General features: G+C 43.1%; 1 protein-coding gene across 2 annotated transcripts in view; it reads left to right on the forward strand.

The window, feature by feature from the left end:
* Positions 1-21,733, forward strand: part of LOC310857628 (guanine nucleotide-binding protein G(o) subunit alpha) — a 176,450-nt gene that overhangs the window by 141,954 nt on the left and 12,763 nt on the right. The window contains exons 8-9 of one of the 2 annotated variants that reach the window (XR_014569160.1): positions 919-1,851; positions 2,111-3,300. The exons of the other annotated variant lie outside the window; for it this stretch is intronic. The gene's annotated coding sequence lies outside the window, so the exon portion shown is untranslated. Of the gene's footprint in view, positions 1-918; positions 1,852-2,110; positions 3,301-21,733 lie in introns of those variants that run through there. 2 annotated transcript variants of the gene reach the window in all.

Consider the following 21,733-nt stretch of genomic DNA (forward strand, 5'->3'; position numbering starts at 1 on the left):
TATGCCGGTAGGTTATGAATTGCTTAACCCATTTTTACCTGAGATCAGCTTCTAAAAATGTCTTCAACATCCTGACAGTTTTCTGAAAAAGCTATGTTTCTATGTCAGTCGTTCTTCGATTTTTCAAAAATAGCAGACCTACAAGCTTGTAGCGCACCACTCGGTGGCGCGCTATTAGCTTGTAGATCTGCTATTTTTCAATAGCTAAAGCAAACACCAAAAGGGGTTCCCGCCCAGATATCTTCTCCAGTAGTCCCTAACATTTTAGTCTTATTTGTTGACAAAATTATCAATATATCATCATAGCGTAGGTTTTATTTAGTTTTTGTCAGTGAAAAAATGGGTATAGTCGACCAACATTTTTCACTGAAATTAACACTGAATTGGGGTTCCTTGAAATTTTAAAAGGCTGAGAACCAGTGTCAGAGTGTGGATGTAGACCTTCATTACTCTAACGCAGTGGTTTTCAACTCTCTTCTTATCAAGGTCCATTTATTTATTTGGCTTTTGAGCCACAGACCACCATTGGTGAGATTTTACTGTAGCCTCTCAGACCCAAAACGGAATATTTTGTTGTCATTGGATAAGATTTTGTCCACAATTCCATGCTGTATTCATGTTGATACCATAGGAGAGATAACGGGCAAACGGTCAAAATATTATTATAATTCTTCTACATTCTCTAATATTGTGTCGACTTCTTGTAAATGTAGTGATGGTTAGATGGTTCACAATAATTTAACTCTTGAGTGTATTTTTTTTTTTTTTCTTTTACACTCTCAAGAGTTAAAGACCTATAAGAGCGCATTTGGTTGCCAACTCTCCATCATTTAGCTGGGGACCACCTGGAACCCCCTCAAGGACCACTGGTTGAAATCTACTGCTCTAATGCTCTCGTCTCTCTGTCTCTCCCCACAGGTCCAGACAGTTATCATGAAGGTATAGCCTACATCAAATCTCACTACGAGAGGAAAAACAAGTCCTCCCAAAAAGAGGTCTACTCCCACGTCACCTGTGCCACAGACACCAACAACATCCAGTTTGTCTTTGACGCCGTCACCGACGTTATCATAGCCACGAACCTCCGAGGATGTGGCTTGTACTGATGATGATGATGATGATGATGACATGGTCACAATATTGGCCAATGAATGAGGGGGTGCGGATCGCGGAGTAGGCGGGTGCCACCAACGACGTCATCGTGTTGGTAGTCTGTGTGGGCTGATAGTGATGACGATAGGTTATTATTATCAGAATGCACACCTGAAATATGATGGACAATACCTCTGTTGGCCAATGAGTGACTCCATTTGTTGATTGTTTTTTTGTTAATTGACTCTTTCACTCGTTCACTGGCACTTGGTTGATTCACCGTCTCTCACCTGTTGTCATCCATCCATTCATCCATCCATCCATCCATCCATCTAATGCAGTTTCTGGATCAGGGCCCGCACTTTAAATCTTGAAAGTATTCGCAGCCCACCCACCTGACCACTTAACACATTCCCCGCCGTTGACGTAGACTGTACTGTACCAAATCTTAATTCAGCGGTTTACCACCTTTGCCGTAGATCTGCGTCAAATCTTAATTCAGCAGTCTACCGCCGTTGACATAGATATGCGTCACCGTCAAATGGTGCTTACATTAGCACTGGGTTGCTAGGCAGTGAAGTAAACACAAAATGTACCATCTTTTCAAATGCCTTTATCTCAGATTCCTTTCCAAGAATGTGCCCCTGGACAAAATACGCTTCATTCAATGGCCCACAGCCAAATAACTGACGGTTGCGGTAAAACTATGTCTTCTCCGAGTGAAAGTATATAGTAGCGTCCGTCACAAACACATCGTTAGTCTACATCTAGCCTCGGTACCAGGCTTTCACTTTGTTGGTGCAAAAATGTAAAGCCTGGAGGAACGCATTGGCCGCTCTGGTCTAAAAGTGGGAGTCAACCCTTCCGGGTGGGCGTCGCTCCAAATTATGTGACGTAGCGCTGCACTAGGGGGGAGAGGAGGGGCCGGGGGTGACGGACAGATCGATGAGATCCAATCAGGGTGCGTGTTTTTCTGAGCCGCGACCCTCCCATCTAGGCCAGAAATGTCTAGCGTTAGCTCAGGCTAGTCTACATCCAGTTCCGATTTTCACATTTCTCGGTGGATCCTTCAAAATAAGGGTTAACAGGTGAATTTATGAATTAATGCTGGTCGGGACAGCAGCCAACAGGCTAGGTTAAGTGGTCAGATGGGTGTGTGCATCTTCAGAGCATTTATTTTACTTAGTTATCAATCAATCTATTGTGTTCTGACTTCGGATCAATGGAACTAACGTGTAAGTTCCTACTGTATATATACTGGTATCACAGTGAAAAACTATTTCTTTGTAACAATTTCGGCTTTGTCACGCTGGAATATTTTTATTCAATCGTCCTGCTAGTGCCTTGCAGTTTATTTAGCCTTAAAAACTCAGTGAGAGGGTTTAAATAATAATCCAAAAAAAATTGCCAAATTGGAAATTAGATGCCAAATTCTGTTTCTACACAGTGTCATCACAGGGGCATATTCATGTGTAATCCATATTTATATCAGAGAAAAATGTATTTTTTTTACATCTGTCATTGCAGGTGGGATGTAGACTAGAGTAGGCCTACACCTGAACTTGAAGTATATGCAGATGATGATGTTCAGCAACCGGCTTGTATCCCGATTTTACCTTATTTATTTATTTTAAATACTGGACAAATCGGAATTTTGGAGCACTATGTAGAACTAGAATTAACATAACTTATGTGACAGCTGTCTTAAAGGACGACTTGACCCATTTTTAACCTCCCCAACTAATGTCTCAGAGGAGGGCTGTGGACACTTCAGAAACCCTTCCAATGGCATCATTAGACCCTTTTTTAAACAAAATTGCATTTTTTTTATTTTTTATTAACGTGATTATTATTAATGCTAACTTTCCATGTTTTAGATAGCCTGCAGTTTCAATTTGTTTGGATTCCCATCGTTGACCTGGTAGGCAGGTTTCAGAACTGTCCCTCCTCTGAGACACAGAGTGAGTAGACAGAAATGGTACCATATTATAATGAGCATTTAATAGTGAGGACCAATTATATGAAAATAGTTTGAAAATTGGTGAAGTAGCCCTTTAGGAGGTAACAGTGGTCTCCATACAGTAAATGTTTTGCTAGGATGCACTTTTGTCACCACTTTTGTCTTTCCAAACCTACCATATCTCAATGGCAATACTTACACTAGATGCAAATTACTGCTGTAAAATTTTATAAAGTCTACTTTGTACTTGTAAAGTAATCTTATTAGTGTAGTTGCCCTGAGGGCAACTATACTATTGTTCTAGTGCTCTGTTTATTTTGTCGCGTTATACCTCCCACCTCCTCTGAGACCGTAAGGGCTATACTTACAAGACTTGGAGGAGAGATTCATCATAATTATTAAAATTAATTACCTTAGAAGTATATCGTTCGGCCTCATGGTGGCGCTATAACAGCCAACTTTACCTTTTGGGCTATAACTCTTGAACCGTAGGTCGTAAAATCAAAAAGTTTTTTTCCCTGGATTCCTTGGGTCATGACGCATCTCCCCATATAGGCCACGCCCATTTGCGTCTAGATAGATTTCCCGCCATTTTGAATTTTTTTCAAAACACACTTTTTGCTCCTCCTCCTACAGATTTTGTCCAAATTTCACACAAATCGGTACACATGATCTCCGGACCTATCCCATTAAAACAGCACAGTCAGAATTTAGATCTTCTGTATCGTTCCGCCGTAATCGTCTTCCGAAGTTAGTGGGAGGGGCGTACTTTACAAAACACGCCACAATTCACGCACGGAATGTCCGATCCATCCCAAATCTGAATCACATGTCGAGGGTGGCTTAATCAACGCAGAGCCAAAAGCCATTCCATTTTCGACGGGTGCGATGTGGGCAACTACACTTTGCAATTTCCCAGAATTGCCTCTTTCTAGTTCATTTTGGGTTGAGGCTATAGCGAATTGTTGTTTCCGATTTTGTCATTTCGAGGAAGTGGAAACTCGAGACGACTCTTATTAGCGTGTGAAGATGATCACATCCAAGGGGGTAGGTTCCCTCCCCCGCGCGGGGTGGAGGGGGTGCAGGGGGTGCAGGGCTACCTGTGAAGTCGACACTCGACAGACATCCACGTCCCGAACACATTTATTGGGAGAGGGTCCTCTCTCCGAGGCAACACACACAGCCCGTTCAGAAAGGTGTCAACAATCACACATGCTCAAGCAGCTCATTGTTCTCATCGTCTTTCGTGTGGGGAAACTATAAACTATAAAGGCTTGTGAGTGGTGAGGTGGTGAAGTGCAGTTAAGCACTTAATGGGTCCGTTAAATTTGTTCCAAGACCAGATTGGCTCAGAGATATTTTTTAATGACCGAGAGGGACCCGTGAAATTGTAACGAGATCCGAGTAAAGCCGCCAGAAGACAATAACTGCCTGGTGCACAAAATGATCTAACAATGACAGATAGTCAGATTTTGTCATCACATCTCACTAAATGTAGCCTACAAATATAGAATGTGTATGCTATTATTTGGTCAAATGTCAATAAAAAACAAATAAATCAATTGAACAGAATATATTTAAATGATGTACTGAAGATTAGATCTATCTGCAGCCTATAAGTTAAGTAACTTGGAGAAAAAAAAACATTTGTTTTAGTTGCCTTAGGTTCAAGATTCATAACGTAATATGCTATTGGCTGTTTGTATTCTTGGAGAAAAAACTATATATCTAAAAAATATACTCATGGAAAGGCTATATTATTTTCCTTACATTGACCCTATAAACAATTTAGTATAATTTATTTTATATAAGGTTTTGCCCACTTAATGGTAGGCTACTACTTCATCAGGTAATCCCCACATAGCCTACAACAACTTCCATGAACCGACGTCACTGTAGTAGCCTTTTCATTAATTACTTAGCGCGCAAGTAATGTTTTCGCCCGGTCTCTTCCGCCGTGACAGCTGTCCCGCCATTCGATGTTTATGCAGAAAAACATCAAATCTGTGCCTGTTTTGCTGGGACCAAATGACCACAATTGACCATATTTCTTACGTCATCATTTAGAGCTAGTCATACGTATACTATATACATAATCAGTAAAAATAAAATGGCAAATTGTGCCTGATCTGCTGGGACCAGAGTACGTGGTGTGTATATGTATGACTAGCTCTTAATGATGACGTAAGAAATATGGTCATTTGTGGTCATTTGGTCATTTGGTCCCCAAGTATATAGTATATGCCTATATACTATATATATACTATATATATTTCTTACGTCATCATTTAGAGCTAGTCATACGTATACTATATACATAATCAGTAAAAATAAAATAGCAAATTGTGCCTGATCTGCTGGGACCAGAGTACGTGGTGTGTATATGTATGACTAGCTCTTAATGATGACGTAAGAAATATGGTCATTTGTGGTCGTTTGGTCCCAGCAAACCAGGCACAGATTTGCTGTTTTCTTGCATAAACATCAAATGGCGGGACAGCTGTCACAGTTTTTGGCGCAAAGTAACCACAGTATACCGCTAATCAACTTACATCTACACACTCTATATAGTATATATGTATACGTATATAGCATATGCCTATATACTATATATATACTATATATATTTCTTACGTCATCATTTACAGCTAGTCATACGTATACTATATACATAATCAGTAAAAATAAAATAGCAAATTGTGCCTGATCTGCTGGGACCAGAGTACGTGGTGTGTATATGTATGACTAGCTCTTAATGATGACGTAAGAAATATGGTCATTTGTGGTCGTTTGGTCCCAGCAAACCAGGCACAGATTTGCTGTTTTCTTGTATAAACAACAAATGGCGGGACAGCTGTCACGGTTTTTGGCGCAAAGTAACCACAGTATACCGCTAATCAACTTACAACTACACACTCTATATAGTATATATGTATACGTATATAGTATATGCCTATATACTATATATATACTATATATAGTATATGCCTATATAGTATATGCCTGCTTTGCTGGGACCAAACGACCACAAATGACCATATCTCTTACGTCATCATTTAGAGCTAGTCATACGTATACTATATACATAATCAGTAAAAAATAAAATAGCAAGTTGTGCCTGATCTGCTGGGACCAGAGTACGTGGTGTGTATATGTATGACTAGCTCTTCACCCAAACTTAGAAACTTGAATCATACTTAATAATACTAGGTGTTTATATGCATAAAGTAGGTAGGTAGCAAATAGTTACATCTAAAAACACAGGTCTCCACCAGGTTATCCACAGATCCGTGCAGTTAGAGGTAAAAACACTTTTCGGCCAGTTATAGCGCCACCTTGAGGCTGAGTTGAAATTGTTCATGTGGCATTTCGTCCTCGGCCTAGTGGGAATGTGGGTGCACAATTTTACGGAAATCACGCGATGTGTTCATGATTTGCAGCATTTTGTTTGAAACTGAGCACTCCTGTGAACTTTGGAAGCCAATCTTAACCAATCAGGATGGAGTCTGATAAATCTGAAAGACCCGTTTCGTTGAATGGCTCTAGAGAGACTGTGTACCAATTTGCGTGATGTTTGGACAAAATCTGTAGGTGTACTGTGCAAAAACTTGTTTTGCACAAAGCGGCCTCCTGGTGGCGCTATAACAGGCCGTTCTGGAAAGTTTGGGGCAGAGGTTCATCGTTGGCATCCAGGGAGTGTGTGTGCAAAATATGGCATCGACCGGGTTTAACGGTGGCCGAGATTAGCTGTTCACGGACACACGGACACACACACACACGGACGGACGGACGGACGGAGTGCAAAACATACTCTCCCCACATGCCTTCGGCCTGGTGGAGACAATTATACATTTCAAACGTTCCTTCACAGAGATACTGAGATTTGACAGTTTACAGCGGTCGAAAGGACTTGCGCGCTCTGCTTGCGCACTAGTTGGCCATTTATGGCCTACTAGTGTGCAACAAGCAAGTATGCACTCGACAGAGTGCAGTTCTAGTTATATTTGTACTTACATAGGCTGTCTGCTGTCGTGAACGTTTATAGTTAGAGTTAGTGTTTCAACACCAAAGTAGTAGTAGTTGTTGTGAATTAGCAAACTGGACATTTGTACTGAATGTTTCCTTTATCCTCGCGTTGCGCTTCTGTTTTCGCCGAAGTCTTTATACGTCCCGTTGTCCTTCAAGTTCCACAGCCGTCTGCCGCCCAGACCGCCCCCAGCCCCTCCCACCCCTCACTGGTGCGAAATCGGGTTGGAAAAACGGGGATGCATCCCAGATGGAAGTCTGTTGTGTAACAAAATGTGAAGCAAACGTCTTCCATCTGGCGGAATCAGGTTACATTTTCAGTACTTCTACTCCATTACATCTCAGAAGCAATATTGTACTTTTACTCCACTACAATTAAGCTTTAGTCATTTGTTACTTTGTATATTTTGATTGTTATTACAAAACATACATTATCCACTTCAACCCATTTAAAATAGCCATTCTACTGTACTAGCTCACAATGTGTGCGACTTGTAGCTTGTAGATGGGCTATTTTCAAAGGATTTATTTTGTATACATTTGAAAACTTGGGACATTCGGCATAATGAGTACATTCTACTTTTGGTACTTTTGAGTACATTTTGAATACCAGACTTTTACTTTGCAGTATCTACATTAGACGTTTCTACATTGCAGTATTGATAATTTACTTACGTAAAGTAAATGTAGTACTTTTTCCACTACTCAGACCTGGAGTTAGAGCGCCGCAGTTACATACAAAGTCAATGCAGAGACAATGAAGCGTGAACGGCCGCCTGATTGTGTGTGTGTGTGTGTGTGTGTGCATGTGCGTGTGCGTGCGTGCGAGCGCACGCGTGACTCCACCCATCGCGTCCTGACAGCCAATCATCAGCGTTGATGTCCGGAACCCCAGAAATGTTTTGGCTGTTTGGTTTTATTCATCCAGTACCAACTGTTAACTGACCAACGGTGGAAAAAACGATATACAAACCCTTTCCAAAGACATAGTAACTCATTTTGCTGCTCATATAGTAGCAGGAATTATGTTTAATATATTGAACCGAGCCGTCTTGGGTGAATGAGCGGGTCCATTTGGTTACACTCCCACAGTTTATAAATTATTACTACTGTCTACAGCCAATCAGCGTGCGACATGAGCGAAGGGACCAGCAATATCAGTTTGTATCATGAGCACGAGTGGTGTGCGCATGCGTGAAATCAGCAATGGCGTGAAATTGGAGAGGCTGCGCACGCAGCACAGAAACAGATCACATCTTGTGCTAAATAAATAGCGTCAATGCTAGCGAGCTAAAATATAGCCATCCTTGCTCTAGAAAGCACCAATGTTTCCATCTAGACCACCGGATAATCAGCAAAGACCTCCGAACATCGTGCTAATTGACCAAACCATGGAGAGATCCGTAGATTAGGAGTTATTGAAGCTTTTAGTCTGCCTGTATAATGGGAGGTGGACGGCAGCGCGCATGCGCGATCCGGTCTAGGTACGCTAAAGAAGGAAAGGCCGACCCAAAATAATAATGAAAAAATTGTTCTCAGCGACGCGGATTGATATCCATAATAAAGCTAATCTGACGGAGGAGAGAGAGAGAGAGAGAGAGAGAGAGAGGAGGGGGGAGAGAGGGGAGTTGCACCACTCGGTTCACACAGGTGTGATTTTTTTACTAACGCTGACCTGTGTGACCAAAGTGAAGCGATTGGAGTGACTGGAAATATAATATACCGGTATATCTTCAGGTCACACCGTTATTCGACTCCAACATGTTTTATAATTGTTATTAATTTCTGCAGTTTGACTCACTGGTTCAGACAAATAAGGTAAATACACTCATGGGAGAAATGTATACGATACGTATAGCCAAATGCTTGCACTTGCAAGGTTTGAAAGCTTTGTACAAATTATATTCAGTATCACAAAAAAGTATCTTAAGTATATAGTATATTTAACCCATTTTGGACGGGAACCTCTTTTGGTGTTTTAAACATTATGTTATAATTTAGCTATTGAAAAATAGCAGATCTACAAGCTCATAGCTTGTAGGTCTGCTATTTTTGAAAAATCGTAAAAATGTCGCACAAATCTTTGAATATGAATGAATGTCAGGATTTAGAAGGCATTTGTAGAATCATCCTCAGGTCTAAATGAGTTAAGCACATGCACCCTAGTATCCTTAGTCTTGAATATGACACAATATTGGCAAACATTCAGAAAATACATTTGGTGGGGAGAGAAAAAAGGAGAGGTCCAGTAGCATACAGACCCCTGAGGGACCCCACTCAACTAGGTATCCAAACAGACCCCTGAGGGACCCCCCTCAACTAGGTATCCATACAGACCCCTGAGGGACCCCACTCAACTAGGTATCCAAGGCGTTGCTGCTGTTGTAACCGTGCTCCTGCTTGCTGCATATACTGTGTTTGAGTCAAATCCCAAGCAGTCACCCGTTGGCCATCTTGGGAGTGAGACTGCATTGGCGTCATCAGAGTTCAGGTTGGAGTGAGTGTCGACGCAGCTTTATGTAAAGCGGGTAGGCGAGTGGGGAAATATAGCCCACTCTTCTGAGCCCTGATGCCCACTCTGTTTTTGGAGCACAGATTTCCCTAGTGCCCAGAACTGTCAACCCATGGTAGTTTGTGTGTTATTAGGCTACTTCTATCTGTCAGCGTATAAAGTGATCAAGGAGGAATGTCACATGGTAAGATACACACACAGCCAGGCTGAAAACTCCATCTGAAGTTTAAGATCGGGAAAGGTTTTGTTTAATTTGCAGTACAGATCTGTTGTAAATTAGATGTAATGTCCCTGCAAGTAAGTAGAAATAACATTTAATACATATTATTTGCGTAGTAACATCATGGAACATTACTGAATTTCTCCCACGGAATAATAAATACATATATAGAAGTTGCAGTCGTGTTCAAGTTACAGTACAGATATGATAATTAGATAATAATAAATGGAAATAACATGAAATATAAGCATAATAAAGAACATGTTATTTCTCATTAGGCGTTGTTATGTCACACAAACATTATTATTTCTAATAGCAAACAACACAAGATTACGCCTTATGTCATATTAGTGTAACGTAAATTGTGCAGGGATCGAATTTCCTTGACAAATCAGAAGCAAAACATTGGATTTCACACATGCCTTTCCACTCTATCTACCCATTCATCTCCTTTGAAATCGCCACTGTTTCAGTCTTTAAGAAATTGTTTACAGGTTCTGGTGTTGTTGAGACAAACAAATTGTTGCAAGGGGTAGGGTAGTGTTAAGAAATATCAGTGGTGGAAAAAGTACTTGCATGTTAGAATAATCAATACTGCAATATAGAAATACTATACTTCCTGGACCCCAGGAAGAATAGTCTCCACTACGGTGTAGACTAATGGGGATCCTTAATAAACTAAACTAAATTATACAAGTTACAAGTAAGGCATTCAAAGTGTAAAGTAGCCTACAGAAGTATTGGCATATTAATGTACTTAAAGTATATGCCTACCAAAAGTAATTGTCATTATGCAGAATGTTCCATTTAAGTTTTCAAATGTATAAAAATCTTTTGAAAATTGCCAATCTACAATTAAGCTCACAATGCATTGCATCCCGATCAAAAGTTGTGGTTAATGTATGTTTTGTAATAATAATCACAATCTACAAAGTAACTAGTAACTAAAGTTTTCAAATAATTGTAGTGGAATAAAAGTACAATATTTACCTCTGAGATGAAGTAGAGTACAAGTAAAAGTATTAGAAATCAAGTGTGGAGTTTGCATGTTCTCCCCGTGTCCCCTAGGGTAGGTAGTGGGTACCCTCACAAAAAACATGCAGTAATCCTGGTCACTAAACTGCCTCCCCCTGGCCAGCCGGGGCGCCTGATGGAGGGGAAAGGAACTGGTTGGAATAACGTGTTCCTTCCACGTGCTACGTCCAACCAGGGAAACTCCCCCCTGTCAGGTGTAAAGGAGCAACTTGGACACTCAGGCATGAAGGAAGCATGAGTTCAAGTCCGTTGCTCTCCCCTTGTCCCCCATATATGGGGACTAGGTTGGTGGAGGGTGTGTAGAGCCCAGGATCACATTAGATGATTGACACAGGGGTGAAAAATGGGTTACAAAATCGTGGGATAAAAAAATATATAAAAAAAAAGAAATCAAGTACAAATACCTCAAAATTGTACTTAAGTAAATGGAATATACTTTCCACCACTGGGAAATATGATATGGATGATGATCCAGGAATTGGTGATTTTCCAGGGCCTATATGCCCAACCAACCACAATGAATGTCATTGTCCCTGATTGTGGAGTGAAATATTGTCCGTTGTTCACCAAGCTACCTTAACATGCCAGAGCATGAGCTTTGGAACAGTGTAGTGAGTACAAAATGGTTTAAAAAGGTTAGATGCGATATTGTTCCTTTGTTTTACGCGTGACCTTTTAAACAAAGTACTTGGACTGCTGTTTGACAGAAACACATTTCAAGGTGTTTGATTTGGTGGCACATGCTTCAGCGCATTGCACCACCATGCATTGAATGGAATAACTGGAATAACTGAAAAGGCAGATTTGAACCGGGCCAAGCTCAATGTCAGCACTCTCACTGCTCACAGGTGTGTGTGACCGCTGATCTGATCATTTGATTTCATGCTTAGATAGCAGAAGTACGTAAATAGCATTGTGTACGTATTTGCAGTGGTGTAAAAGTAAAGTACAGTGCTCAAGTAAAATTTTGAGGTATTTTTACTTTACTAAAGAATTTCCAGTACGTCTACATGGCAGTATTGACACCTTTACTTGAGTAAGAAATGTGAGTACTTCTTCCGTGTTTGTGGATATGCTTTAACCTGCACAGCCTTCCACATTCAAGGTTTTTGGGGGGGTTTAAACGGGAAGGGGTGTGTGCCTGCTCTCAAAGCTATGGTACAGTATCTATTTGCTAATAGGTGGATGTTTTTTTTTATTGAGTTTTCCCTCCACTCCTGTGACAACCGTTGTTTTCATAAGAGCTACACTGCCTCGGGCAGATGATCAGCAAGCATTAGGAAAAGGGGGGGGGGGATCTACAAGCACACAACATATTTTTTTACATTTTATGTTTGAAAACGTGTTAAATGGGACCTTCTGCATAATGAGTACTTTTACTTTCGATTACTTTGTGTGTGTGCGTGTGTGATGCGCGGGCCAGCCCGTTGCCCGCAGGTCCCGCAGTCAAGGTTTTCAGCGCAATTATCGCGCGGTGGGCGAAAGAAAAGGGGAAAAGGAGAAAAAAAGCATTCCGGTACCTGCTCTCCTGTGTCTTCTGCATGTCTACTCCTCCTGCTGAAACCACCAGCTTGTTCTGTTGTTCATCAATGTTGTTCATCTAAGTTGAAATATACACCATCAAAACTAAAATGAGATTCATTCATTTCGAGCGGAGAACTACACTCATGCAGTCAGTGCGCACACAACCCAAACAAGTGAAGTGAACCGGTCCGAGACAGATAGTATGACATGTCACGTATGTAAGTGTTCATTCAAATAATTTGTTACGACGAAGTGTTTAGGGCGACTTATACCTTAAAAAATCGGACAAGAGTGCAACTAGAGTACCGTGAGGTTCCCTGATACTTCTTTCGCAAAAACTCTGCAGAAACAAAGCTCCAAAACGGTTACGTAAGTTCTATTATCAGAACATTAAGAAAAGACCGCCAATTCATAGAAGGTTAACACTAGCTTACAGCTAGCGCCGCTTAGCGGTTAGCTTAGCAAGGCGCTACCTTCTATTTTGCTATCTATCTCGTCTCGGGGCCGAGAAGCCCGCTACAGTTAGCATAGCTTCAGTCTCAACGAAGGCGCTACTCTTTCTAGCGAGCTAGCTCGCTCTCGTAGCCTGTTACTCACTAGCTTAGCGCTAGTATAGCACCTAATGCTCATGTGAGTTGTGATTGTTTGGACATGTATGCAACCTTTATCTGTAGACACACTGTTGTCATTTATGTTATTTTACAGCACTTGTTTATCTACTTTATCAATACTGGAATTGATTGATGAGCACATGGTGCAATTGTGTTACAGTGAATGCTAGGAAGCCCGTTTTCGCTAGTCTAGTTTTTCACCTAAAACTACACGTTAGCCTAGCTGGTGTTTTACTGGGCTTAGAAACCCGTTTTCGCTAGTCTAGCTTTCAACTAAACTACGCGTCCGAGAAGCCCGTAGCAAATAAGCTTTCTTCACGTTCGCGGCCACGAGGCCCTTTCACAAAGTTAGCTAATTCCTGGTCCCCTTCTCGACGGAAAACTACGAGCTACAAGCATGTATTCCCCGGTGAAGGAGACCGCCACCGCCGCTAGACGCCGCCGAAGAGGCATCACTCCCGAGCCCCAGAAAAGGTGCGCTGTGGCGGGATGCGGCAACACCATGTCCGGCACCGACAGACACAATGTATGTCTGTATTGCCTCGGCGTGGACCATGCACGCAATGCCCTCACTGATTTCGACGACCTTAATGGTTGACGACGAGATAGAGGAATTTCCTCCCCCCGTCGACAGACAGGTAACACCCCCGCCTCAGCCTCGCGCTGTTCTCCCCAAGGATAATTCAACCTTGATGGAGATTTACAAGAGGGCTGCTATCCGCTGTGACCACGCCTGGGAGGAGATCCCCAGCGAGACGGTGAAATGGGATGGACGCAGTGATGAATACGTCCCCCCTCCTGTAACAAAGAAGCAAGCCATTCCTCAGGCTTCAGGCTTTGAGACCTTGCTCAGCAAAGCCTGGACTAACCCTGTAGTCAAGGTAGAGGCCATCCACCGCCGTGGCAAAAGGGCAGCCACTGAAATGAAGGGCATGGAGAAGCTGAACCTGCTCAAAATGCCCTCTATGGACAGAGCCATGGCCTCATACCTGGCTAACCCCCAAGCCCCAACTGTGATCCCACAGGACAAAGAACCAGTCTTCTCCAGTGCAGCCGACAAAGAAGGGTCTAAGGTCAACAGGTGGCTGTATGACCACATGACTTTCGTCGCCAGGGGACTGAAAATGGGCAACGTATCCACCCCAGAAAACCTGGCCGAGATGCGCCGCCTGGTACATGAGCTGGCCCAGCTCCAATACGACGTCACCAATCACACTGGAGCGGCTCTGGTGTCCTCCATCCTCCAGGAGCGGATGAGGTGGGTGAACCTCGCCCCTCTCCCCGATTCTGTTAAGAGGGACATGGTGGGGAAGAACATATCACACGAGAGCCTCTTCCATGGGGTTCTCGAATACATGTCAGTCTCCATCCAACAGGCAGAGACCTCCACCAAGACGATGAAGGCTCTCCAGCCACTGGCTGCCAAGGCTCCACCGGGCCGCGGCAGGGGCAAGCGTACCCCATGGAAGCCCAGGACAGCCAGCAAGGACCCACCCGGGCCCCCGAGGGACTACTCCGGAGACAGACAGCGTCCACCACAGGGTCCACGCACCGACCGTCGCCGCTCCCCCCCGCCCTACAAGCCCAGAGGAGGAGCGTCCAGGGGCAGAGGCGCTGGGAAGCGGAAGTGACCCGCCTGGCAGGTCCCTGAGGGGGGTCCTAGCCTCACCCCCCCAATTTGAGGCATGGCAGCATCCTGGGCACTCTGTAAGGGTGTCCCAATCCAAGAGGTCTGTACCGCAGCGAGCTGGTCCTCTCCCTCAACATTTGCCACATACTATAACCTAGACGTGGCAGCGCCCTCGGTGGCGCACGCAGTGTTGGGGGCTGCCGCACCATAATGGACCTATTAGGCCATTAAACCATGTGTAATCACATAAGTCTAGATGCCCTGGATATACCAGGCCTACATGAAGCATCTACACTGAGAATGTATATCAGCCCGAGGCTACTACCATTCTCCCCCGGGACCAGGCTATCAACCAGAGGTTGCCCAGCCCTCATTAGGTTACCATATAGCCCTGAACACACTTGACTAATTTCAAGACACGGGAGTTCATAAGGTCCCATAGAGTGAAGTATTTCGTGAACGAATACTTAACAAAACGAAGAGGTTTCTTTAGAAACCAAGGTTTTTTAAGTAGAGTGAGCAAAATACTTCACTCGAAACACCCTTCTGTCTTGGCCCGGCAGAAGGAAAAAGTGTTCGAATGAGCGCGCTATGACGTAGACGCAGCCTAGATGCTTCGAGAAGCAGGGCGCCTACGTCATCGCTCTTAAACCCACAGCAACATATTTTAGGAGCAATATGCGCTGTGGGAGTTCATGAATGAAGTTTCTGCCCTTTTGCTCCGCAAAGGGAAACATCCCATAGAGTGAAGTATTTCGCTCACTCTACTTACAAAACCTTGGTTTCTAAAGAAACCTCTTCGTTTTTCATACAGTATTCCAGTGTCATTTCACAATTTTCGACCACACAAACTTTCTGACTGACAGGAATGCCATTATGCAATCCTGAATACTAATAACAGCAAAGCAAGCAACTGCTCATTTTACTTTGATAACCAGTAATTTGGGCTGCAGGGCAGACTGGTTGGGTCATTTCCTATAGTGTTTAAAATGAGATATTCCTCTAAATCTGGGTAGAAAATTAAAGGTGCCTTTTCGAATTCCAGCCCCTGCCCTTCAAATTCTCTCTGCAAGTCCCTGCCCCCTCCCTCCCTCCCCTCTCTCACTCCAAAACAATTGAATGGACTGGACTTGCTGGGTGTTGAAAAGCCGGTCGTTAGGCTACTTTTTAGGCTACTTTTTGTTTTTGCGGGCCGGGCAGGTTGGTGCAGGGCGGGACGTGTGGGTTATGAAAAAAAGCCGGCCTGCGCATCACTGTGTGTGTGTGCGTGCGTGTGTGCGCACAGTGAGAGAGAGAGCACAACACAGTGGTGCTGTGGTGGAGGAGTTGGTGTCTAAGGATTTATTACTCAAAATTCACCTGCCTACCCTTTGCACACACGCACACACACACCACACACACACGCACACACACACACACACACACACACACACACACACACACACACAGCAACACACACACACACACACACACACACTCCAGACATCCACACACACCCACACCACCAGGCACTCATATGCCAGGCACACACAAACACTCTCACGGGACGGGAGTGCAAAATGTCACAATATCCTCTCTGTCCCTGCAAAAAAAATAATGTAATGCCAAACCCGCCAAGCCATCCAAAGAAAGGTCTTTCATTCTTTCTTTCAGCAGACAATAGGCCGGCCTGCCTGCCTGCCACCACCACTTCTGAGGTCACTTACATAATAAGCAGACTTTTATCATCTTCTCCTAAAAGCCTATACTGTAGGTCATTTAATTATATTTCATGTAATTTATCTCTCGCTGCCTTAGAATAGATGAATGGTTTCCTCTTATAGAAAGAAGCTTGGCCTCTTTTGTGATGTGACTCGTTCGGGAAAAATAAAGTTCGGGAAAAATAAATTGAATAAACCTTGAATAAAGAAATGAAAGCTGATCTCTCCTACAATGAGCTTTATATGATGATTGTGAATACACAGTGTAACGTTTTTTGGAGTCAACCTCTCCATAAATGTTAAAATCCACTTCGAAAAACCTAGATGTTCTAATGCACAACCTGCTTTTTTCAACTTAGAAACATCTCAAAAATCAATTTTAGACCATTTTGTCTAGTGCCGATCTAGAATAGGTCATTCACGCCTTGATCACGTCCCGTCTTGATTATTGTGACGCTCTCTATTCAGGTTTAACTCGGAAGTCACTCTCCCGCTTGCAATTAGTGAATAATGCAGCCGCTAGGCTTTTAGCCAACACCTAAAAGCGTGATCATATATCACCCCTGTCTTGATGTTGCTTCACTGGCTTCCGGTCACTTTTAGAATTGATTTAAAAATGTCTTTTAATTTCATTTAAGGCTCAAAGAGGTCCTGCCCCTCGTTATTTCGCGGAGCTCCTGCCCCCTCATGACCCTCCTCGCAGCCTGAGATCCGCAGGCAAGGGGCTCCTAAAAATTTGCACTGCATGTGAACTATGTCACGAAGGGTGATCTGGCCTTCGCCATCTGAGCTCCTGAGCTCTGGAATGCGCTTCCAGAAAAGAATCGCCTCACTGACTCCCTTACCTGTTTTAAATCTCTATTAAAAACCCATTTGTTTCTAAAAGCATTCCTATAAATAACCTTTTTACTGATGTTGTTTTATTAGATTTTCTTGAATGTTTGGTTATTTCTTGTTTGTTACGTAGATCATCTTATTTTCCTTATCTTTCTATTTTTCTTGTGAATTATGCTGTGCAGCACTTTGTGGCTCATGCCTAGAAAGGTGCTATATAAATAAAGTTGTATTATTACATTATTATCATTATCATTATTACATTATTATTAGTAGTAGTAGTAGTAGTAGTAGTACTGTAGTAGTAGTATTATAAACAAACCCGATATGCCCAATATATAGGGATGTCACACTATGACTCAGTCTCAGACATGACCATAAACAAACCTGATATGCCCGGTTGTGTAGAGCCACAGATCCGCTATGCCGCAATGCCCATATACTTTATCTTGTACAATGTATATATACTATATGGGACCAACTGACTTCAAACTTGGCGTGTGCAATGACTCTAGGGAGTGCGGTGCGAGCCGCCAAAATATGTCCATATTTATTAAGGACGTTGTTTTAGAAAGAGAAGCAAACTATTTATGAGCAAGTCTACTCTGCATACATTTACAGGTGAAAGTTATTCTAGAACTTGCATTGGAACCGGAAACAATAAACGGTTGCGTGCTGAAACAATGAGGATTTATGGCTCTGAAGCTTATGAGCCTAGCAGAATTAGCAGTATTTTATATTTTTGCAAGCTTGTGGTAAATAAAGGGGAATTAAAGGATTTAGTGGTCCCGGGATGTTTCAGGGTTGACAGTTGTGATGAATGTTAAGTATCACAGAGCAAATTATCCATGAAAATGAAATTCAGTCTGTTCCCCATTTCCATAGTTGAGTGCTTGCTTCACAGCTTTTTCCAAAAGCCTCCATCCCAAATCTGGCTAATTTGCAGACCGTTTTTGCACTACAACAGTGTCATGCACAATTGCACTAAGTTTTTACAGTAATTAAAGAAGAAAATGTCTGCAAAACTGAAAGGAAGAGAAAGAAATCCTACAGCAAATTAGTTTCTCACCCAATGTTATATTTTTCTGCAGGAGGTTGTCATCGTATAAATTTGCTGATGCAAGCTCAGTCTCAAGAAGATGCAAGTAGAGATTGAAAGTAAAACCCGGGAAAGCATCTCTGTCATGTAAATTTTAGCGTTGGCTATTCCAAAATAGCATCACAGAAGCTCACAGCGCAGTGAGTGACGCGCAGTGAGCCTGTACATATGCTATTTTTGAAAAATTTTTGAAAACTGTGCTCGGATCTCCGCCTTTTTTAAATTGATAGATTGAAATTGACTAGCACTCTGGTGTTGCAGACAGTGAAGGTCTGTAGTAGTAGCTCCATCCACCCAGGGACAGTTTCCAGCCTTGGACTGTTTTGTATCTTTGGTTCCTGTGTTGAGCAGCAGGCACAGAACAGCATTACATGCTGTATTAATTAGTTGAAGCGATATTTGCCATTTATATATAAAAAAATTGCACAGCCTATATGGGGCACGCTCATCATCATAGGAAACTGTTCTAACGTGAACAGATGCGGTGCTGTAACCTGCACCGCAGGTTGAAGCAGCGGCAGACATGAAAAGGAAATTAAATCAAAGGAGAGCCAGAGAGAGGAGAGGAGTGGTGGTGCGGATGATGGCAGAAGACTGAGATGAAGAGATTCTGGGGCTCTCGTCCTATTCTCTTTGAGCTGTAGCTATTACCACAGTGTCTTTCTCCTCATGAAAGCTTGTGACGGATGTAGTCTTTCTTTTTACTCTCAATTTCATAGCCCTGCCACTCTCCTCCACAGTCTGCACTTATTTATCTTCCCACCTCCTTCTCTCTCTCTCTCTCCCACATATTATTCGTCCCCACATTCTCTTTCCGTCTGTCTGCAATTGCCACAAAAGCTCTTAAGCCTGATTCATATGTTGTTGCACCCTAAAAATAGCAGAATATCCGAACATATTTTCCAGTTTGTGTTTCTCACACAGTTCTTTCTGATGAATCAGAATAACCGACAAAACCCCAGAATGATGGGGAAGCTGCGGGGAGGCAGAGAGGACGCTGGGCAATGTAGTTTACTTTGTCCCACTGCAGTCCCAGTGATAACTAATGCACTCCCTACTGGGTAATGCTGTGTTGGAGGCCGTGCCGGGAGAAGGTTTATGAGTAATTGAGTCTTTTTAGTGGCTAGAAATAGAGAGGGTAATACAATCAGTGGGACATTTCGGGCTGTGCACCAGTGGGTTCCATATAATGCTCCTTCTGTGCACTATATGGATCCAGGTTGAACGGTTGACTTTTTTGTTTGACTAAAACTGACAAAACATGTTCGCCCACTACCTTTTTTCAGTGATGAAAGGTTTTCGTTGCAGAAAACATTTTTCTCAATCTAAATAAAAACTATGTTATGATGACTAAAACTGAGACTAAATATATTGACAATTTCATCAACAAATAAAAATTAGACTTCACCAGATTTTATAGGGAGGGACTAGTGGAGACTAGTTCTAGACCAGTATTCACGCATCCGCCTCGTTGACAGCAGACTGTTTGGCGAGCACTGGCGCTTTGGCATGGGGGGGTCAAATCAACATGAAATTAATTCTGCACTGGCCATATAAGGAACATGTCTTGAGTGTACAGGGTTTGATGAGGTCAGATCAACATATGGAATGTCAGAACAGGTCAGCTCCATATATGGAGATCTAAGGGTGGTAGCAGGGACATTCTCTTGAGAGTACAGGGTTTGATGAGGGCCTGTTGAGAACTCTAGTTTTAGCCGGCTCCCGGGCGCGGCTGCAGCCGCTGCACTATTAACTTTTGGGCAGGCTCGTCTAGAGTTTGGTATCAGTCAAAAGGGAGACATCGAAGAGGAAGGATGGATGGGGAAAGGTTCAACATGTCAGAACAGGTTCTGACATATATCCATATATGGAGATCTAAGGGTTTGAGGTTTGAGGTCAGAAGTGGAGTTGCTGGCCAATATTGATGACATCAGGTATCTTCATATATGGGCTTAATTGCGACAGCAGGATTTTGAGTCTGACAGGAATTGCACCTTTTTAAGTAAATGCCACCTTCGGTCACAACAAGTCACCATGTGTGACTCCGTCGGTTGGTGTCGCAGACCGAATATAGCTGCTCTTCTAGCTCGTTGTGAACTTGTATATTTATTTATTTTTGGCATGAAGCTAAATGAAAATCAGGCATTTCAATGTTATCACAGCCCACCAAAAAAAAATCTTGTGATATTTGGTAGTCAACTAAAACTAGACTTATAACTTAACAGCTAATGTTATTCAAGAAGATTTGCTGTCAAAATCAACAGTGCAATGTGCAGCAGAGCTCTCTCCTTACATGGTTCTCACTCAGCACACAGAACTTCATGGAGGGAGGGAGGGGGCCTCCGCCTATAACCCGGGGGCCGGGCAAATCTCAGTCTAAACAAGATGGAATATTTTCCATGTTGCCCCTGGAATGGCCCCAAAAAATAGGCTTTCTTAAGTTTAAATAAAAGCTTCAGAGCGAGCTCTTTGGGCCCATAAATGCAATCGTGGGGGTGGTGGGGTGGAAGTGAATGCAGGAAATGGAGGCTAAAAGATCTACGATTTAGAGCATCTTTTGGCCTCCATTGCCGGCACTCACTGAACTCTCTGGAGAGTCAGAGTGATGGGGATACAAGAGAACTGTAAGTTTTCTACAAAAATAAAACGTACAAGTTAGTTACTGCATTCTGTGGCGCGTGCCAAGCTGTCATTCTCTTGTATTATTTCTCACCACGGAGTAACCTCGTATCTCGGAGGACAGTCAAGACGGGCAGTGTCTGTAGGCCAATCAGAGGCCGGTGGGGCGTTACCATGTCTATGCTCGGACGCAAAATATATTTACGTGTGGATATATAGTCTCGTCCCTCTCAGTGTTAGATTTCTTTCTGCAATGCCCCTCCCCATATTTGCATACTGATCCCTGGTTGGTTATAGCCTGGTTCCACACGAATCCGGTTGGCTCGTCACCACTTCGGCCATGAAGTCGTCCCACAATTGAGAGGGGCCAGACTTAATCTGCCTGGGGCAATAAGCATTGCAAAGGCGATACCAGTGACTCAGGAGGAGGAGGTAGAGCGGCCGCTTGGGAACAGTTAGATCCCGGGCTCCACCAGAGTTGGCGTCAAAGTGTCCTTGAGCAAGACTCTGAACCCCCTAATTGCTCCCAATGTGCAGGTTGGTGCCTCGCATGGTTTCCTCCGCCATCAGTGTATTAATGTGTGTGTGAATGGGTGAATGTAATACCTGTATGTATAGCGCATTGGATAAAGGATCTACTGTAGGCTACCGGTATATAAACCATTTACCATCTTGTTAGTTGTTACCAACACCCGCCCACCCCAGGTTAATAATCCACCTCCATACTCCACCTTTGCAACCTCTCCCTGCTTTTATACAACACGTGTGTGTGTGTGTGTGTGTGTGTGTGTGTGTGTGTGTGTGTGTGTGTGTGTGTGTGTGTGTGTGTGTGTGTGTGTGTGTGTGTGTGTGTGTGTGTGTGTGTGTGTGT

Source organism: Protomyctophum parallelum, assembly GCF_964188405.1.
Source record: "Protomyctophum parallelum genome assembly, chromosome: 4".
In the NCBI taxonomy this organism is placed as follows: Eukaryota; Metazoa; Chordata; class Actinopteri; order Myctophiformes; family Myctophidae; genus Protomyctophum; species Protomyctophum parallelum.